Source organism: Zalophus californianus, chromosome 2, assembly GCF_009762305.2.
Source record: "Zalophus californianus isolate mZalCal1 chromosome 2, mZalCal1.pri.v2, whole genome shotgun sequence".
NCBI classification, from domain to species: Eukaryota; Metazoa; Chordata; class Mammalia; order Carnivora; family Otariidae; genus Zalophus; species Zalophus californianus.
The window spans coordinates 185,432,795-185,452,596 of NC_045596.1; positions in this window are offsets into that span (position 1 = coordinate 185,432,795).

Here is a 19,802-nt window from a genome sequence, read left to right on the forward strand (position 1 = left end):
GTTTCATCCACATATTTAAATAGAGTCTGAAGCCTGCAGGCGATTCAGTGAAACCACCATTTACAAGGCAGCAACTACACCTATCTTGGACCAAGGACAAGCCTTTATTTCCTCAGAAGCTTCTTTATATAATGACAGCCAGGACAATCAACATTAAGAAACCCATCTCTTCCTAGGCACCTGAAGTGATCTGGACTGGCAGTGATTTAAATTTGTGAGGTCCAGTTCCATAGCCACAATCCCACCATAATATGCTAAAATAATCATTTTAACCAACAAACTTGTCATAGGAGGAGAAAATCAAGGAGCCTTGTTTACACTGCCTGCATGGAATTGAGTTAATTGGTTAGTTTAGCCAAAAAAGTTGATCCAAATTCCCATATAAATCCAGCTTTTATCTATATAATCTGAAATAAAGACAACTCAGATCAACCCCAATTTTCAAAGAGAACATATCTGTAAAGCTATTTGCTAAATTATTGTTTTCAATATAATGTCATTGATGGTGAGTTTTCCTGGTTGGCCCAAGTAATATGTCTAACCCAGAGCTACTGTTGTAACACACTGAAACTATTCACCAGAGATGTTCAGGAGGTCATCTTAACTCACTGGTCTGAGTGTAGACCATGCAGCTTCCTTCCTCTCATCTACTCCCAGGTCCACCCATTTGCTAAAATATTCCAAGTGTTTTCATAAGAGCAGTGGCAGCAGGGACTCTAATGAAGATGGTGACCCATATCACATGGAGAAAAAGACAATAATGAATTAATTTTGACTATTATGAATTTGGAATTAAAGCTTCATCTCCTACCAAAAACCTAGTAGCTCCTTGTAATTTTTTTTCCAGAAAAATACAAGAAAACACTTGTGTGGTTTAGTTATTTATACAGGAGTGGTAAATCCTAATGTCAGGATGCCCTGATGCTTAGATTTAGTCATGTAAAGACACTGCCCATTCAATGAAACTCTGAGGTACAATCTTCAGATTTGGTCTGTATGATCATTAAGATCTCTAAGATTATTCTGTTCTGAAAGTAAATCATGTTAAAGTAGGAAGGGTTGAAATTGAAACTCCCTAAATGTTCTTATTGAGGAAATATTTTGGGCTCTTTTAGTTTCCCCAGACTAAAAGTTTTGTGGTCCTAAGGAAAATTATAAAGAGCCATTTTATTTCTCTATGTCCTTAATCTCTAGTGTTAGCTACTGGATGAGATGTGGGCTCTATGGATTGGAGATCTGTGGAAGAATAAGTCCCAATGACCAAAAACTGTTGCTTTGAAATAACTGGTTTGTTAAACTTTGGTTTGGTTCATCCCCAGACACTTGGTTCTCTTCATATTCAAAGAAGCTAATTCCAACAGGTTGCCAAAAACTGTGGTGGATTGACCCCAGCAATGCCTTCAATTAGCTCATATATCCCTGTATTCACTCTTGGTAGAACTCTCCCAAATTAATGCTGGTCTTGGCTTTGTTGCTTGTTTTGACCAATGGGACATTAGCAAAGGAGACACTAGCAGAGACTTGAAAAGTCTTCCCTCTTGAATTGTTGGTACTCTGCTGCCATGGGAACAAGCTCAGGCTAGTCTGATGGATGAGGAGAAACACATGACCTAGTTACCCACCATTGCCCCAGCTGACATCCAGTCAACCCCAGAAGCAGAACTTCCAAAGGGACTGGCAGCTGACCACAGACACATGAAAAAGCAGGAGAAAAAGAAACTGCTCAGCTGAGCACATGCCAAATTGCTGACCCCTGGAATTGTTAGCTCAATAAATATGTATTCTATTAAGCCACTAGGTTTAAGGTGGTATGTTATATTACAAAAGCTAACTTATATATGAGCCAGTAAGAAGATCCTAACACATTACAGAGATGTAAAGGAAAAGACAATCTCCTTTTCAATAACTTTTTTGGGATTGGAAATTTAACCATTGCCTACAGTGAAAGAAGTAGTACAAAGGTAATGACCTACAAAGGAAGAACAAAGGAGAATGTCACTACCCAACTTCAAAACTTATTATAAAGCTATAATAATCAAGGCAGTGTGATCAGCATCAAGACTGACATATATACCAATTGCGCAGAATAGAAAGTTCAGAAATAAACCTTTATATTTATGGTCAATTGATTTTTGACAAAGAGCCAAAGATATTCAGTGGGGAAGGGATAATTTTTTCAACAACTGGTGAAAGAATTATTGGATATTCATATGCAAAGAAAGCAATAATAATAATCTTAAATCTTTACAGTACACCATACACACACAAAAAAAAAGTAAAAATGGATCATAGACCTAAATGTAAGAGATAAAACTATGAAAATTCTAGGGGAAATGTGAGATAAAATATTTTTGTAATTATGTTAGATGTCTTAGATGTAGCATTAAAATCATTACCTATAAAAGAAAAATTGATTAACTGGACTTCATCAAAATTTTAAAACTTTTGTTTTTCGACAGATACCATTAAAATTACAAGAAAAGCCATAGTCTGATAGAAAATATTTTCAAATCATATATCTCAAAAAGGATTTGTATCCAGAATCTATAAAGAACACTATGCACTAAAACTGGAGTAGGTGGCTGATGTCAGCCTTCTGTGACCCTTTCATGTGACCTCAAGAAGATATAAAAAACAAGAACTGGATTATAGGAGAGGGAACATAGTGGTGGAGTAGAACTCTAGGCTTGTCTTATCCCATGAACACAACTAGATAACCATTAAATCATCTTAAATACTCCAGAGAAAGACCTGAAGACTGACAGAACACACTCTGCAACTAGAGGGACAGAAGAGGCCACATCAAAGAAGGTAGGGAATGCAAAGACATGATTTAGGGGAGAAACGGATCAATCACAGGTGCTGTGGAGGAGAGGGAGCTCTGGTAATGGATAAGGGCGAGAGAGAGAGAGTGAGAGAGAGAGATTGGTGGAATTGATGGAGAAGCACACAGTGGAACACACAAGAACATTTCTCCAAAGCTTGGAAAAGGAGAGGCACTGAATTTCATGAGTTCTTGCAACCAGTGGGGTTTAAAGCTTACAGTTTTAAAGGTCAGTGGACTTCACTAGGATAGAACCTGGAGAGCACTCTGCTGTTCCTGGAGAGAAGGCAGGCAAAAAATCTGGAAGCAGACAGCATGGAAACAGTGATCTGAACAACACCTGGGGTACACAGCCGGGAGATTATTCAATTTCTTGGAGCACATCTTGGAGAGTCAGTATTCACAGAAATGCTTCTCTAGGAATGAAGGAGCTGGCTAGAGCCATTTCCCAACCTCACCTCTCAGCAAAAACATAGAGCTGCCTACAGAAGCAGCCCAGCACCTATACTGGCTACCAAACTTGCTTACATCAAGCCCCATCCCCCTGTACTTTGTTGGCACTACCCCTCTCAATCAAGTTTCCCTCAGTCTCAGTGCAGTGGGTTCCTCCCCAAGAAGACCAGCACAAACCCCTGCTACCACCACATCTCCCAACCAGAGAGTTCTGCAGGACCTTAGTTCTCATAGAAGTGGTATCAGACCAGAGCTCAGCTAGTTAAAACTTGCCACATTCAGGCCAAGGACCAAACACTGCCCACAACAGGCAAGGAGAGCCTCTGCAGATGACTGGCCTGAAGGACAGAGCAGCCACAATACAATGGCAGAGCAGACACAGCACACACACCAAAGACACTCCCTGAAGTGCCAGGCCCTGGACACTACATGATGTCTTATTCATGAAGACATTACGTTCAGCAACAGGAAACATAACTGGCTTTTCTAATACACAGAAGAAGGCAGAGACTTAGACAAAATGCAGAGATGGACAAATTTATCCCAAATGAAAGAATAAGATAAGGTGATGGCCAGACATCCAAGCAAAACAGATATAAGTAGCATGTCTGATGGTGAATTTAAGGCAACAATCATAAGGATACTCACTAGGCTTAAGAAAAGAATAGAAGACATCAGGGAGACCCTTACCACGGAGAAAAAAGAGTTAAAAAATAATTGATCAGAAATAAAGAATGCAATAAATGAGATTGAAAACAACATTGATGCAATGAACAACAGGCTGGAAGAAACAGAGGAACAAATTAGTGACCTAGAAGACAAAATAATGGAAAATAATGAAGCTGAACAAAAGAGAGAAAAGATTATGGAACACAAGAATAGACTTAGGAACGTAGTGACTCCATCAAATATAATAATATTTGTATTATAGGAGTCCCAGAAGAAGAAGAAGAGAGAAAAGGGGGCAGAAAATTTACTTAAGGAAATAATAGCTGTAAACTTCCCTAATGTGGGGAAGGAAACAGACATCCAGATCCAGGAGGCACAGAGAACTCCCATCAAAATCAACAAAAGCAGACCAACACCACAACATATTGTAAGTAAATTTGCAAAATATAATGATAAAGAAAAAAAAGTCTTAAAAGCAAGAAGCCAAAAGTAGTCCTTAACTCACAAGGGAAAACCCATAAAGCCAGCTGGAGATTTCTCAACAGAAACTTGTCAAGCCAGAAGAGAGTGACATGATATATTCAAAGCACAGAATGGGGAAAATCTGCAGCCAAGCATACTGTGTCCAGCAAAACTATTATTCAGAATAGAAAGAGAGATAAAGAGTTTCCTAGACAAACAAAAACTGAAGGAGTTCATGACCACTAAACCAGCTCTGCAAGAAATATTAAAGGGAACTGATTGAGTGCAAAGGAGAGACCAAAAGTGACAAAGACAAGAAAGGATCAGAGAAAATCTTCAGAAAGGATGATAAGTAATAAAATGGCAACAAATATGTATCAATAATTACTTTGAATATAAGTGGACTAAACGTTCCAATCAAAAGACATAGGGTATCAAAATGGACAAAAAAAAAAAAAAACGAGACCCATGTATATACTGCCTACAAGAGACTCATTTTATACCAAAAGACACCTGCAGATGGAAAGTGAGGGAATGGAGAAACATCTGCCATGCAAATGGAGTCAAAAGAAAGATGGAGTAGCAATACTTATATCAGTCAAATTAGACTATAAAAAACAAAGACTGTAACAAGAGATAAAGAAGGCACTACATCATAGTAAAGGTGACAATCCAACAAAAAGATTGAACAATGGTAAATATTTATGCACCCAACACGGGCACACCCAAATATATAAAACAATAACAAACATCAAGGAACTAATTGATACTAATTCAATAATAGTAGAGGGCTTTAACACCCCACTTATATCAATGGACAGACATCTAACAGAAAATCAATATGGAAACAATGGCTTTGCATGACACACTAGACCATATGAGTTTACAGATATATTCAGAACATTCCATCCTAAGATAGCAGAATACACATTCTTTTCAAGTGCACATGCAACATTGTCCAGAATAGATCGCATATTAGGTCACAAAACAATTGTCAACAAATACAAAAGACTGAAATCATAATATGCATCTTTTCTGACCGCAATGCTATGAAATGAGAAGTCAACTACAAGCAAAATCTGGAAAGAACACAAATACATGGAAGTTAAACAACACACTACTAAACACTGAATAGAGCAACCAGGAAATCAAAGAAGAAATAAAAAACACATGGAGACAAATGAAAATGAAAAAATGACAGTCTTAGGACCTCTTAGAGCCACTTTTGTTCCTAAGAGGGAAATATATAGCAATACAGGCCTACCTTAGGAAGCAAGACAAATCTGAAATAAACAACCTAACTTTTACCTAAAGAAGCAAGAAAAAGAACAATAAACAAAGCCTAAAGCCATCAGAAGGAAGGAAATAATAAAGATTAGAGCAGAAGTCAATGATACTGAAACCAAAAAAAAGAGAGAGAGAGAATAGATCAATGAAACCAGGAGCTAGTTCTTTAAAAAACTAACAAAATTGATAAACCTCCAGCCAGACTTAACAAAAAGAGAATCACCCAAAAAAATAAAATCACAAATGAGAGGGAAGAAATAACAAACAACACCACAGAAGTATAAACAATTATAAGACAACATTATGAAAAAGTATATGCCAACAAATTAGACCACTCGGAAGAAATGGATAAATTTCTAGAAACATATAAACTACCAAAACTGAAACAAGAAGAAATAGAAAACTTGAACAGACCAATAACCAGCAAAGAAATTGAATAAGTAATCAAGAAACTCCCAACAAACAAAAGTCCACAGCCAGATGGCTTCACAGGGGAATTCTACCAAACATTTAAAGAAGAGTTAAAACTTAGTCTTCTCAAATTATTCCAAAAAATAGAAAAGGAAGGAAAACTTCCAAATTCATTATATGAGTCCAGCATTACCCTGATACCAAAACCAGATAAAGACTCCACTAAAAAAGAGAACTATAGGTCAATATCCCTGATGCACATGAATGCAAAAATTCTCAATAAAATACTAGCAAACCAAATCCAACAATACATTAAAAAACCATTCACAACGATCAAGTGGGATTTCTTTCTGGGTTACAAGGGTAGTTGAATATTTGCAAATCAATCAACATGATATATCACATTCATAAAAGAAAGGATAAGGACCATATGATCATTTCAATAGATGCAGAAAAAGCATTTGACAAAGCACATCCATTCGTGATAAAAACCCTCATCAAAGTAGGTTTAAAGGGAACATACTTCAACATAATAAAGGCCATATATGAAAAACCCACAGCTAATACCATCTTAAATGGAGAGAAAAAACTGAGAGCTTTTCCTCCTCTGTCAGGAATAAGACAGGATGCCCACTCTCACCACTGTTATTCAACATAGTACTGGAAGTCCTAACCACAGCAATCAGACAACACAAGGAAATAAAAGGCATCTGAATTGGCAAGTAAGAAGTAAAACTTTCACTATTTGCAGATGATGTGATACTCTGTAGAGAAAACCTGAAAGACTCCACCAAAAACTGTTAGAACTGATAAAGAAATTCAGTAAGGTTGCAGGATACAAAAGCCACATACAGAAATCTGTTGCATTTCTATACACCAATAAAGAAACCGCAGAAAGAGAAATTAAGGAAACAATCTCATTTAGTTACACCAAAAGCAATAAGATACCTAGGAATAAAGCTAACCAAAGAGATGAAAGACTTATACTCTGAAACCTATAAAACACTGATGAAAGAAACTGAAGATGACACAAAGAAATGGAAAGACATCCCATGCTCATGGATTGGAAGACCAAATATTGCTAAAATATCTATATGTCCCAAAGCAATCTACACATTTAATGCAATCCCTATCAAAATACCAACAGCATTTTTTCACAGAGCTAAAACAAACAATCCTAAAATTTGTATAGAACCAGAAAAGGCCCCAAATAGTAAAAAAAAAAAAAAAAAAAATCTTGGAAAAGAAAAGCAAAGCTGGAGACATCACAATTCTGGACTTCAAGTTATATTACAAAGCTGCAGTGATCAAAACCGTATGGTGTTGGCACAGAAACAGACACCTAGATCAATAGAACAGAATAGAAAACCCAGAAATGAACCCACAACCATAAAACTTTACAAAGCAGGGAACAATATCCAATGGGAAAAAGACAATCTCTTCAAAAGATGATATTGGGAAAACTGGACAGCTACATGCAAAAGAATGAAACTGGACCACTTTCTTATACCATACACAAAAATAAATTCAAAATGGATTAAAGACCTGAATATGAGGGGCACCTGGGTGGCTCAGTCGTTAAGTGTCTGCCTTCGGCTCAGGTCATGATCCCAGGGTCCTGTGATCAAGCCCCGCATCGGGCTCCCTGCTCAGCGGGAAGCCTGCTTCTCCCTCTCCCACTTCCCCTGCTTGTGTTCCCTCTCTTGCTGTGTCTCTCTCTGTCAAATAAATAAATAAAACCTTAAAAAAAAAAAACCTGAACATGAGACATGAAAACATAAAAATCCAAGAGGAGAACACAAGCAATAATCTCTTTGACATCAGCCTTATCCATTTTTTTCTAGATTTGTCTCTAGAGGCAAGGGAAACAAGAACAAAAATAAACTATATTCAACATAAAAAGCTTCTGCACAACAGAGGAAACAATCAATAAAACTAAAAAGCAACCTATGGAATGGGAGAAGATATTTGCAAATGAAATATCTGAGAAAGGGTTATTATCCAAAATATACAAAGATCTTATAAAACTCAACACCCAGGGACGCCTGGGTGGCTCAGTCGTTAAGCGTCTGCCTTCGGCTCAGGTCATGACCCCAGGGTCCTGGAATCAAGTCCCACATCGTGCTCCTTGCTCAGTGAGGAGCTTGCTTCTCCCTCTCCCTCTGCTGCTCCCCCTGCTTGTGCTCTCTCTCTCTGACAAATAAATAAAAATCGTTAAAAACAAAAACAAAAACTCAACACCCAAAAAACAAATAATCCAATTTAAAAAATAGGCAGAAAACATGATTGGACATTTTTCCAAAGAAGATATCCAGATGACCAACAGACACAAGAAAAGATGTTAAACATCACTGATCATCAGAGAAATATAGTGAAAGGATAGAATGTAACTAAAAATTAAAAGACAAAAAAAAAGAGAAGAAAAAAAAGAAGGAATATAAACAGGTAAAGAGAACAGAGCAATACACTATATCCTGAGTGTATTTTGGTCGGTTTGTTAGAAAAAACTACATTTCAAAATTATAAAGAAAGAAAAACTTTTATATATACAAAAATAAAATTAAATATATTGGAAAGATAGAATGCAACCATAAAGATGAATATTTAAAAAGACTTTAACAAAAAAGAAGACAAAGAAGAAGGAAAAGAAAGAAAGAAAAAGAAAACCCACAAGAGAATATAATCAGAGCGGTGAGGAGAACAGAGCCATACACAAGATTTTGGGTGTATTTTGGTCTGTTAGAAGAAACTGCATGCCAAAATTGTAAAGAAAGAAGAACATATATATTCAAAAATAAAATTAAATACAATGAAAGGATAGAATGTAACTATAAAAATAAAAATTAAAAAAGATTTTTTTAAAAGTTGATAAAATAAGAAATTGGTTGAAAAAGGAAAGAAAAAAGTTAAAATTGAAAGACTAAAGAATCATGAGAAAAAAAAAAAAACATGAATTCTAATACAATATTCCCCTAGCTCTGGAGTTTTACAGTTCTCAATGATCAGTAAACTTTGTCTTGCCAAGATGTTCTTGCTGATCTTCTGGGGGCGGGGCCTGTTGCGTTGATTCTCAAATGTCTTTGCCGCGGGCGGAATTGCACTGCCCTTGCTAGGGGACCAGGGTAACTAATCTGCTCTGGATTGCTCAACGTGGCTTTTGTTGCCTTAAGGCTTTCTGTGCAGCTTTAGAGGATGCAAATGAAAATGGCAGCCTCCCAATCTCCATGCCCCAGAGCCGAAATCTTGGGACCCCACTCCTCAGTGCACCCTCAGGGAAAAGCAGTCAATCACTCCTGTCACCCTGGTCTCCATCTTCACTCCATGGTAAGCCAGCCTGTGACCAAGCATTTGTATCTCAGGCACTCAACCCCATTTCAAGTCTCCAAACCCTGAAGCCTCCTGCAGCATGCTCCTGTGCCATTTCTCCCAGGGGAGGAAGGGGGTTCTCGCTGGTTCTGCCATATGTTGGGCCCCTGCTTGAAGACCAGTCACCTGACTGTGCCACAGTTCATGGTTTATGGCAACCCGAGCTGAAAGCCCACTCTGGGCTCGCTGACTGCAGCCGGCTTCCAGAGTCCAATACCTGGGAACTCTGGGGCTCTCAGGCAACCTCTGGTCTTCCTGTGAACCAAGGGATCCTGAGACCACACTGTTTCACCTAGGATTCTGCCCCTGCTTTGTCACCTGAGCACCTTTCAGGCAGGGACATCCCTTACAGGAGCAGTCTCTAAAAGTTCTGATTTTGTGCTCTGCTGCAATATCACTTTCTGGTAGCCAGGTTATGAAGGCTCCCTCCCCCCGCAGTTTATCTTCTCCTCGGATTCACTTCTCCACACTTCCTACCTTACAGAATGTGGTGGCTTTTCGATCTGTAGAGTTTCGGCTATTCTTTTCTTAGATGTCCGGTTGAGTTTGCAGGTGTTCAGAATGATATGATAGCTATCTAGCTGAGTTCCTGGGACCAGATGAAACTAAGGTCTCTTCTTCTGCCATCTTGGACTCACTTCCAAAATAGGAGAGATAAAAAGCTTCCATGACAAACAGAAACTAAAAGAATTTGTGATCACCAAACCAGCCCTATAAGAAATATTAAAAGGGATTCTTTAAGCAAAGAGAGAGCCCAAAGTAATATAGACCAGAAAGAAACAGAGATAATATACAGAAACAGTGACTTTACAGGAATACAATGGCACTAATTCATATCTTTCAATAGTTACCTTGATTGTAAAATGGGCTAAATGCCCCAATCAAAAGACACATTGTATCAGACTGGATAAAAAAGCAAGACCCATCAATATGCTGTCTGCAAGAGACTCATTTTAGACCCAAAGACACCTCCAGATCGAAATTGAGGAGGTCAAAAACCATTTATCATGCTAATGGACATCAAAAGAAAGTTAGGGTTGCAATCCTTATATCAGAAAAATTAGATTTTAAATGAAAGACTGTAATAAGAGATGAGGAAGGACACTATATCATAACTGAAGATTCTATCCAACAAGAAGATCTAACAGTTGTAAATACTGATGCCCCTAACATGGGAGCAGCTAATTATATATAAGCTAATTAATAGCAAAATTAAAGAAACACATCAATGATAACACAATATTAGTAGGGGACTTTAACATGCCCCTCACTGCAGTGGACAGATATTCTAAGCAGATCAACAAGAAACAATGGCTTTGAATGACACACTAGACCAGATGAACTTCACAGATATATTCAGAACATTCTGTCCTAAAGCAACAGAATACACATTCTTCTCGAGTGCACATGGAACATTCTCCAGAATAGATCACATACTGGGTCACAAATCAGATCTCAACTGGTACCAAAAGATTGGGATCATTCCCTGCACATTTTCAGACCACAGTGCTTTGAAACTAGAACTCAATCACAAGAGGAAATTTGGAAAGAACTCAAACACATGGAGGCCAAAGAGCATCGTACTAAAGAATGAATGGGTCAACCAGGAAATTAAAGAAGAATTTTAAAAATTGACGGAATCAAATGAAAATGAAAACACAACTGTTCAAAACTTTTGGGATGCAGCAAAGGCAGTCATAAGAGGAAAGTATATAGCAATACCAAGTTTTCTTAAGAAACAAGAAAGTTCTCAAATACACATCCTAACCTTACACCTTAAGGAGCTGGAGAAAGAACAGCATATAGTGCCTAAACCCAGCAGAAGAAGAGAAATAATAAAGATCAGAGCAGAAATCAATGACATAGAAACCAAAAGAGCAGAACAGATCAATGAAACAAGAGCTTGTTCTTTGAAAGAATTAAAAAGATTGATAAACCCTTGATCAGACTTATCAAAAAGAAAAGAGAAAGGACCCAAATAAATAAAATCATGAATGAAAGAGGAGAAATCACAACTAACACTTAAGAAATACAATTATAAGAACATATTATGGGCAACTAGATGCCAACATTTTGGGCAATCTGGAAGAAATGGCTGCATTCTGAGAGATGTATAAACTACCAAAACTGAAATAGGAAGAAATAGAAGACCTGAATAGACCTATAACCAGCAAGGAAATTGAAGCAGTCATCAAAAATCTCTCAACACACAAGAGTCCAGGGCCAGATGGCTTCCCAGGGAAATTCTACCCAACATTTAAAGAAGAATTAATACCTATTCCTCTGAAGCTGTTCCAAAAAATAGAAATGGAAGGAAAACTTCCAAACTCTTTCTCTGAGGCCAGCATTACCTTGATCCCCAAACCAGATAAAGACCCCACAAAAAGGAGAATTATAGACCAATATCCTTGATGAACACGGATGCAAAAAGTCTCACCAAGATACTAGCCAATACGATCCAACAGTACATTTAAAGGATTATTCACCACAACCAAGTGGGATTTATTCCTGGGCTGCAAGGGTGGTTCAACATCCGCAAATCAATCAATGTGATCCAATGACATAAACAAGAGAAAGGACAAGAACCATATGATCCTCTCAATAGATGCAGAAAAAGCATTTGACAAAGTACAGTATCACTTCTTGATTAAAACTCTTCACAGTGTGGGGATAGAGGGAATACACACACACACACACACACACACACACACACACACACACACACACAGTGGAATACTACTCAGCCATCAAAAAAAAATGCCATTTGCAACAACAAGGTTGGAAGTAGGGGGTATTATGCTAAGTGAAATAAGTCAATCAGAGAAAGACAATTATTGTATGATCTCACTCATATGTAGAATTTAAGAAACAAAACAGATGATCATAGGGTAAGAGAGGAAAAAAATAAAAGAAGACAAAATCTGTGAGGGAGACAAACCATAAGAGACTCTTAATCATAGGAAACAAACTGAGGGTTGCTGGAGGGGTTTGGAGTGGAGGGATTGGGTAACTGGGTGATAGACATTAAGGAGGGCACCTGATATAATGAGCACTGGCTATTATGTAAGATTGACGAATTACTGACGTTTACCTCTGAAACCAATAATAGATTATATGTTAATTAATTGAATTTACATTTTTAAAAAAGAGTAGGAATGCCTAAGCCTCTTCCTAGTAGACTAAGACATCTTAATCTTGGGTTTTATTACTTCTTCTATCGCGAGATCTTGACTACTTTTCTTTTTAGATAAGATACCCATACTTGTATGTCAGTTCTATCTGCAGACTAGCAAGAATAAATGTTCATCAGAAAAAAAGAAATGGAATCTTCCCATTTGCAAGGACATGGATGGAGCTAGACAGTATTATGCTAAGCAAAATAAATCAGAGAGAGTCAGATACCATATGATTTCACTCATATGTGGAATTTCAGAAACAAAACAAGGGGTGCCTGGGTATCTGGTTAAGCTTCTGCCTTTGGCTCGGGGCATGATTCCAGGGTCCTGGGATCAAGCCCCACATCAGGCTCCTTGCTCAGCAGGGAACCTGCTTCTCCCTCTCCTTCTGCCACTCCCCCTGCTTGTGCTTTCTCGCTCTCTCTCTCCGTCAAATAAATAAATAAAATATTTTTAAAAAATCTATGTTCTTAAAAAAAAAATGAGCAAAGGGCAAAAAGAGAGAGAGAGGTAAACCAAGAAACAGACTCTTAACTACAGAGAACAAACTGATGGTTACCAGAGGGGAGAGAGTGGGTAGATGGATAAAATAGGAGATGGGGATTAAAGAGTGCACTTATATGATGAGCACCAGGTAATGTATGGAATTGTTAAATTACTATATTGAACACCTGAAACTAACATAACACTGTATGTTAACTAACTGGAATTAAAATGAATACTTAAAAAAAAAAAAACAGGAAGAACCGGAAAATCAGTTAAGTGAAAGCATGCAAATAATATTTTTGAGCAATCAGTTATGATAGAAACATAATTTATTAAGATGTCCTAAGGGTCTTTCATATGTCTTTGAGGAAATCAGTAAACCTTAATTTTTTATAACCAAACAAAAATGATACCTTTTGACATGCAAATATTTGGAGAACTGCTTGCAAGCATATATACCCCTTCCTCTGTTTGCCTATATAATCTATAGCTAACAAGGTTCAGAGCAGTTCTTCATAACAATGTGAAAGACTCTTTCCTGGGCTATAATCCTCAGTAGGACAATGAGTAAAGCATTCATTAACCTACCTTGAGGTTGGCTTTCTTTCAGTTGACAGCATCTACAACTCAATAATAAAAAACATACAACCTAATTTAAAAATGGGTAAAGGATAAGAATAGGCATTTGTCCAAAGAAGATATACAAATGTCCAGTAAGCACTTGGAAAGATGCTCAACATCCTAAATCATCAGGTAAATGCAAATCAAAATCACAGTGAGATACAGCTTCACACCCTCTAGGATGGCTGTAATCAAAATCCAGGCAACCGCAAGCGTTGACAAGGAAGAACTGGAATCTTCGGACATTGCCGAAGGGGATGTAAAATGATGCAATCACTTTGGAAAACTATGTTTCTTTTAAGAAGTTAAATATAACCTTAGCACATGGAATAAAAATTCTACCCTTGGATATCTACCCAAGAACAATGAAAACTTACATTTGCACAAAGACTTGTACCTGAATGCTCAGAGCAATGTATTCATGGTAGCCAAAAATTGGAAACCCAAACGTCTATCAGCTAGTGAACCGATAAAAAACAATGTTTTATATCTATACATTAGAATACTGTTGAGCAATAAAAAGGCATGAACTACCAACATACTACAACACAGGCAAATGTCAAAAACATAGTTTTCCAAAGGGTCTGGGCTGACACAGGTGGTAACCATATCTGTGAAACCACTTTCCCCAGCCCTCTCCCACTCCCCAGTCCTCTCCCGTTCTTGTCAGCGCCCATCAGCACACCTTGGCATGGTCAGTGTCCCCCACCTCTGTCCAGATGCCCAGCTTCAGGTTCATGTGAGGACCATGAAGGTGGTCTTCATGGAGCATATGGTTCCGCTCTGCTGATTTGGACCCGTTATTTGAAAATATCTTGTCTTAAATAGCATGCTATTTATCAAATTTCACTATCTTTGAGAAGTTTGAAGAGGGGGAAAAATCAGACATTCTCTTGATTTAATCTTACTTTCTCAAATTTGAGAAACTGTTTCATGACTTTACAATGGAAAAGAAGATTGCACCCCTTTTTGTTTTACTACATCCATAGGCACACACATTGTTGTAATAAATTAAATCTGGCAAGGATTAAAGGAAAATTCTCCCCCTAAGTGATCATATAGCTTAAAGCAACATCAGTAGGTCAACTAAACCATCCCTCGGCCAAAGACAGACTGTGCTCAAACCACACCCAGACAAATGAAAGTTTATTCTATTTTTAAAGATTTCCAGGGGAGAGGATCATTGGAATTTTTGCCCCTAAAGGCATTTAGTCTGTCTGAGAAATTCATTTTACATAGGAACATGATAGAAACAAAGAGAACACGATTGTCTGGCTGCCAAATCCAAGGATTTTTATTATTATCATTATCATCACCATTCTGAAATACAAAGGACAAAGTGGAAGATAAAATTCATGCACTGTGTCTGGTGTGTTTCCGATTAATGAAACAGACCCTTATATTTTATTAAGGTTAAGTAAGCGAGCCCAGCCAAGAAGCTGAGTTTTGCATTTTAATTTGGGGAATTTTGAGAGTAATAAGGCTGCTGAACATAAAGAAGTTAAAGCCAAGAACTGTTTTCTGTAGAATTCTACAGTGCATTTCTTCAACTGTTACACTAAAGGAATTATAGTTTAGCTAGTGAGGGAGAGTCTCATAAATTTAAAGTATTTATGGGGGCATTCTCAATGAGAGATTCTGAGATAATAGAACATCCTCTAGCATAAATGGGAAAGTCAGCTCACAGTTTAAAATGAGAAGGACCGAATAACAAAAAAAGTTATTTGAATATATATAAAACATATATAAGCTTCTGGGCATATTTTAATTTAGAAGAAATCAATGATTTTCTAAAATAATTTTAATTACTCAAATTGCCCATTGTCATTATGAGCTAAGCCTCATTCCTTCTTTTTCTAATTAAGTGTGATCATTTGCTCAAATTGTTCTCTTCTCAGTGGGTAACAGGCACAAACCGACCTTGTGAAAAGGACTAACTTCGCAAAAATGACTATCTCCCCCCACTCCAGTTTGTGACTTAAAAAAAATTTTAAAAATGGAGGGGGGGGCAGGGAGAATGAGCCAGTGTACTAATGCCCACTGGCAGTGAAAGGAAAAGCTTACTCCGGCATCCGTGATGTAAAGGCAAGAGCAGAGAGACGAGGGGGCAGGGGAAGGGGGGGGAGCAGGTCTGCATGAGTGAGGAGCTAGCGTGCTGCCCAGCTCCGCCCAGATCTGGGGCCTGGGATCCCGCAGAAAGCGGCTCTCTGCAGGAATCACTCACTCCGTTCTCTTTGCCATCACCCCCTCCCTTCCTCTCCCTTATCTTCGCCCGCATAGACAGGAGCTAACATACAAATAAAAGTATGAAAATTCCAAAGTCGAGTTTTGTCCAAGGTAAATATTTAACCCTTATCTCTCCCATATTTGCCATCTCACTCAAAAGGTATTAGCATATGTATTAGCCATTTTACTTCCTTGTAAGTCATCAACATTGGTATCCTTAAAGAAGAAAAGGAACATGCTGGGAACAGGAGACTTGAGCCAGTGTTCAGTGCACAGGTGGATGGGCAAAAGGGGGCCAGGAAATGGGGAAACCCAGGGATGTGGTCCTGAGGGGGCCTCAGGAGAGTCTTCCTCCCATGAGGATGGCTGGGACTGCAACCAAGAGACTCAAGGCCAAGAGCAAAGAGAAAGCAAGGCTGCCATTTGCTTACCTAGAATCCCAGGGACTGCATCATCTGCCCAGTGCTCTGGACAGAAGTTGCCATGGAAAGACAGGCGTTTGGGCATTGGTGTCCAGGCTTGGCGCTCATGCTTCATGCATGCGCATAGAAACTACGTGCCCAGACCAGACTTCAGACACCACAAAGGAAGCTATACAGTTCTAAGAAAAGTCAAAATATAAACTGGCTTAGAAATCTTTGAATGCTTTAAAGCAGAGGAAAGCCAGAGAAAAATAGTGGTTTTCCTGAGTTCCATCATCAAGCATATTTTTTCTAGAGAAAATCCATTGAACAGAGATGAAAATATTCTTTTCACAGTTTGGTTAATACACTGATGATTTTTTAAAAAGCGTCATCACTGTAAGCTAAAGAAAATATGCAATGAGCTCTCACGATGCAAACACCACTATGGTTCCATCCTGGCAGGGGCAGGAGGGTAATTCTAGGGTACTGCGAACAGAAAAGCAAAGGGGAAGAAATACTCAAGCAAAGTAGGTCTTTGGAAATTATTTTCAACAAAAACCTCAGGAGAACTTGGCATTTCCCTTCAAAGAACACAGTTATAAAAAAGAACGGAAACATAATTAAACCACCAAATGCTCTACACTTTTTTCCTATTGTAGTGATACCAGCCTTCCTTATTATCAAAGAAAATTGACATTGATTTCAAACCATAATTTAATGACGCACCCACGCATAGCCCATGTCTACCCTCCCACCCAACCCCCCAGAAAAACTGCCATCTTTTTTAAAGGAGTTATTCCTTGCTTAGGCTTTGTTACATGCATCGGCAGCTTAATTTTTGCTTGGAGTTTTTAAATGGCAGTTAGGAAACGAGAAAGGACTCACCTCTTTGAAAGGCAATGCAATGTCTGGCCATGTGCTTATTCTGCTACCTGAGAAAATTATTTCAGGTGGTCTGTTGTGGATTGCTCAGACTTGCGCAGCTCCCTCCCACACAGGAAAAGCATGCGTTTCCTGGGGCAGTAGGTTGAGAGAGGAGGGCTCTGACATAGAGGCAAAGAGCACCTGTCCCCTGGGCTTCCAGTGCCTCCCTTCATCCCTAGCAGCCTAGACAGAGTTTAGAGTAACCCGTTTTCCATCAAGGATTGGGGCAAATTTGGAAATTTTAAAAGGGAAAAAGTGGTCTGTGTATATTTTAACCTCAGATAAAACCTGACATGGAGGGGAAGGGAGCAGAGAAAGATGGGGAAACATTTTTTACTAGTTTAGAACTTTGCATGACGCTTTGAAGGTTGTGCAATCATAGTAATGGGGCCACTTTCTAACACAGTTCTAAATAAATTGTTAGTGTCAGGATGAATTAAATATGTGATATTTAGGTCAGAAAACCCTTGTTTTCAATCTGTCCTGTTGTATTAGTTGGTTTCTATGAAGCATGTTTTTCTACAAAGTGAAAATTTACCAAGAGAATGAGTAACAGAATTAGATGACCGTGTTCTCAGACGACAATGTTCTCACGTGGAGCACCCATTGTGCGCAGCCCCGGCCAGCCTGCTACCCTCTCCCACCACAGTTAGGCTCTGTGTTTCCCGTGAGCATCGCAAAGTCTTCCTCTTGCCCCACTGAGGTTGGCGTGGCCTTGCCTACAGTACAAAGGCAGAAAGGAGACCAAGGCACGGACAGAATCAGAAGCAAACCTGAATTCCAGCAATCCGGCAGAACCAGCAGAGTGGTCCAGGGTGCTGCTCGCCACGGTACACGCGGCAGCCGTCTGTCTCTGCCAGACACCACCCCACAGTGGCCTCTTAACGACAGGCACGACAGGCATGTGCTGCTAGAGCTCAGCCACACCCACGGCAGACACTCTTTTCTGCGGCGGTGGGTAGACCAACGAGAAAATAACTGTTGGCAAATAAGTTTATTTGAATCCTCTGAGAACAATAATAATATTAATACTTCCATTTGCGGGGATTCTAAACCATGTCAGCCATTGCGAAGGGTCCTTGAAAGACATGGTCTCCAATTAGAATCCTGTAAGATAAATAATCCATTCCTTAGAACAAGAAATGCTAAAAAGTTAAATGACTGCGCTGTATTCACACAGTTACCAAGTTGCAGAGATTGTATTTGAACCTAATGTTTCTAACTCCCCCAAATTTTCACATCACTATGGATTTTTTATTTTTATTTTTTTATTATTTTTTAAAGATTTTATTTATTTGACAGAGAGAGAGAGAGAGAGCAAGAACACAAGTAGCGGGGAGTGGGAGAGGGAGAAGTCAAGCAGGGAGCCTGAGGGTCCTGGGATCATGACCTGAGCCAAAGGCAGACGCTTAACAACTGAGCCACCCAGGTGCCCCACAATGGATTTTTTACAAAATAATGCCATCAGGGACTATTTATTGAGCACCCATTGTGAAGCTGGTCTTCTACTATGCACTTTATATATACTCTCATATTTAATAACAACACAATCTTTAGTATTAGATACTGTTATTTCTATTTTTATTTTTATTTATTTATTTTTAAAGATTTTATTTATTTATTTGACAGAGAGAGACACAGTGAGAGAAGGAACACAAGCAGCGGGAGTGGGAGAGGGAGAAGCAGGCTTCCCGCTGAGGAGCGAGCCCGATGCGGGGCTCGATCCCAGGACTCTGGGATCATGACCTGAGCCGAAGGGAGACGCTTAATGACTGAGCCACCCAGGGGGCGGAGCAAGATGGCGGAGGAGTGGAGACCTGGACTTCCTCTGGTCCCAGGAATTCAGCTGGATAGGGATCAAACCATTCTGAACACCTACGAACTCAACAGGAGATCGAAGAGGAGAGTAGCAACAACTCTCTGAACAGAGAAGCAACCACTTTCTGGAAGGTAGGACGTGCGGAGAAGTGAACCCGAGGCGATATTCGGGAGGATAGACGGCGGGGGAGGGGGCCTCCGTCGGCCGCTTCTGGCAAGTGCTAGAGCCGCGGAGCACAAAATCGGACCTTTGAGAAGTCGGCTCCGCTGAGGGACGTCGCTGCAGTGGCTAAGCGGGGGGTGGAACCCTCCCGGGACAGTGTGGTCTCAGGACCCTCGGGGTCACAGAAAGACCGGGGGTGCCTGAGTGTGACAGAGCTCCCAGGTATCAGAGCGGGGAAGCCGGCTGCAGAGACGGAGCCGAGGCGCGGGCTCTCAGCTCGGGGTTGCCATAAACTGTGATCCGCGGCCCAGTCGGGCCACTGCTCCTCCAGCAGGGACCCAACAAGCGGCAGAGCCGGGGAGACTCCCCTTCCTCCCCCGGGAGGAGCGGCGCAGGAGCGCACCGCAGGGATCTGCTGGGTTTGGAGACTCCACGCGGGGTCGGGTGCCAGAGATAGAAATGCTCGGTCACAGGCCGGGTGAGCACGGAGTGCGGCCGGAGACCGGGGACAC